The 2,500-nt window shown below is 49.4% G+C and overlaps 1 protein-coding gene across 2 annotated transcripts in view; it reads left to right on the forward strand.

Annotated features, from left to right (window-relative positions):
- Positions 1–1,917: 1,917 nt before the first annotated feature.
- ncmap (non-compact myelin associated protein) overlaps positions 1,918–2,500 on the forward strand; it is a 7,774-nt gene continuing 7,191 nt past the window's right edge. For both annotated transcript variants that reach the window (XM_081721786.1, XM_081721787.1), the window contains exon 1: positions 1,918–2,077. The gene's annotated coding sequence lies outside the window, so the exon portion shown is untranslated. The remainder of the gene's footprint in view (positions 2,078–2,500) is intronic.

The raw sequence follows: 2,500 nt of genomic DNA on the forward strand, positions 1-2,500 counted from the left end.
TCTGAATGCACAGGTTACTTTCGACACATGCATGTCTGTGTGTATGCATGCGGGCCTGTGGGTGTGTGGGTGTGGCCCCTGAAATATGCTCTTGTCTGAACACGGCTAGTAGAATCAGGTCAAGCAGCACCCAGCTGATAGTGATCAGCCAGGTCAGAGAGCACCAGTCACCACTGATCAGACATGGTTGCTGGTTTCCAGCTGCCTCTCCGTCCCTCCCGGTGAACACTGGGCTGGAACTCTGAGAAAAAGCTTTCCTACAGATCTCTAGATGCTAGTAAAAAAATGCTCTTTCTCTCTCTCTCGCTCTCTCTCTCTCTCACACACACACACACACACACACACACACACACACAGACACACACACACACAGACACACACACAGACACACACACACAGACACAGACACACACACACACACACACACACAGACACACACACACACACACACACACACACACACACAGACACACACACACACACACAGACACAGACACACACACACACACACACAGACACACACACACACACAGACACACACACACAGACACACACCAGCCCATAGTTGCTCTAGACTGGGGAAGTGATTTTCTTGTGATTTTAAGCTGAGAGAAAGAAATAGTGTAAGTATACATCATAGCAACAGAGTAGAGAGAGAGAGAGAGAGAGAGAGGGAGAACGAGAACATACAGGTAATGTGACTCCATTGTGGAGATTTCTGTGTCCTGCAGGTTGTGAGGAGTCTCCTGTCTCCTGCCTCCTCTGTATCTCTCTCAGTCTGACACTTTAGAGGGGTGTGGACATGTGTGTGTACATCTGTAATCAAATATGGCCTGTTTTGTAACAAATTGTATTTAGAAGACATCTGTAATCAGACGCTGGAGGTCTCAGCAGTAGGGACGCTCCCTGTGGTGGGACATCTCTGCCTTCACACTCAGAAGATAATTAACATTTAATTATGGATATCTGTCTCATCTGTAAAGATTCCACCCAGTAGTAGCCGATCATTAGCTGATTCACTGAACACGACTGCTGTTATGTCCACCTGTGTCTGTGTGTGTGTTCCAGGTTTTGCCTCTGACTCTCCTGTGTTCCCTGTCCCGATCCTTACCGGGTTTTTTTTTGGCCTCGACGCCTGACACTATTCCACCAGTTTCTTGCTCATTTCTGTATCTGAACACCAGAACTTGTAAATACACTTCACCAGTAGTAACCAGTAACATCATGCTCAGCCCACTAAGTGAGACTGCGCCTCACACCACATGCTCACCCCCCTAAAGGGGAAACTGTGTGTGTGTGTGCACGCACCTGTGTGTGTGTGTGTGTGTGTGTGTGTGTGTGCTTGTGTGTGTGTGTGTGTGTGTGTGTGTGTCTGTGTGCGGGTGTGCGCATGTCTGTGTGTGTGTGTGCTTGTGTGTGTGTGTGTGTGTGTGTGTGTCTGTGTGCGGGTGTGCGCATGTCTGTGTGTGTGTGTGTGTGTGTGTGTGTGTGTGTGTGTGCGCATGTCTGTGTGTGTGTGTGTGTGTGTGTGTCTGTGTGCGGGTGTGCGCATGTCTGTGTGTGTGCTTGTGTGTGTGTGTGTATTGTATTTGGTGTGTGTGTGTGCTTGTGTGTGTGTGTGTGTTGTATTTGGTGTGTGTGTGTGCTTGTGCGTGTGTGTGTATTGTATTTGGTGTGTGTGTGTGCTTGTGTGTGTGTGTGTGTTGTATTTGGTGTGTGTGTGTGCTTGTGTGTGTGTGTGTGCGGGTGTGCGCATGTCTGTGTGTGTGCTTGTGTGTGTGTGTGTGTTGTATTTGGTGTGTGTGTGTGCTTGTGTGTGTGTGTGTTGTATTTGGTGTGTGACACGCCTCGTGGGCTGGTCCAGACCTGAAAAACCAGCCTCCTCCTTCACTCTCACAGAGCTCCAGAACAGCGTCACCGTATTCACCTGTCGCACACCTGAACCGTCCGTGGTCACCTGGGGAGTGTACTATCAGAAGAGTGTTTGTGTGTGTGAGTGTGGACTATGGACTGACTGTGGGGGAGAGAACTGGACACTCCTGGGAGATCGCTTCTACAGCCAGGTGTGATCACACAGGTAAGACTCACAGATTTACTCTACCACCTCACTTTGTCTGCTGTCTGTATGTGTGTGTGTGTGTGTGTGTGTGTGGGTGTGTGTGTGTGTGCGTGTGTGAGTGTGTGTGTGTGTGTGTGTGTGTGTGCATGTGGGGTGTGTGTGTGTGTGTGTGTGTGTGAGTGTGTGTGTGTGTGTGTGTGTGCGTGTGGGGTGTGTGTGTGTGTGTGTGTGTGTGGGTGTGGGTGTGGGTGTGGGTGTGTGCGTGTGTGGGTGTGTCCATGGCTTTATTTGTTTGAAAGCAGTGGTCCTGAGAGGGCTCCCAGGCGATGTGGCGTCACATGTATGTCTGTGTATGAAGAGAGAATGTGTATGTGTGAAAAAGTGTCCTATTTGAAGTGAACTACTCTCGTTCCCACTCGATGATGCCGACTCATTTGCATT

This window comes from Electrophorus electricus, chromosome 10 (assembly GCF_041902795.1).
Source record: "Electrophorus electricus isolate QZ-2024a chromosome 10, ASM4190279v1, whole genome shotgun sequence".
Taxonomy (NCBI): domain Eukaryota; kingdom Metazoa; phylum Chordata; class Actinopteri; order Gymnotiformes; family Gymnotidae; genus Electrophorus; species Electrophorus electricus.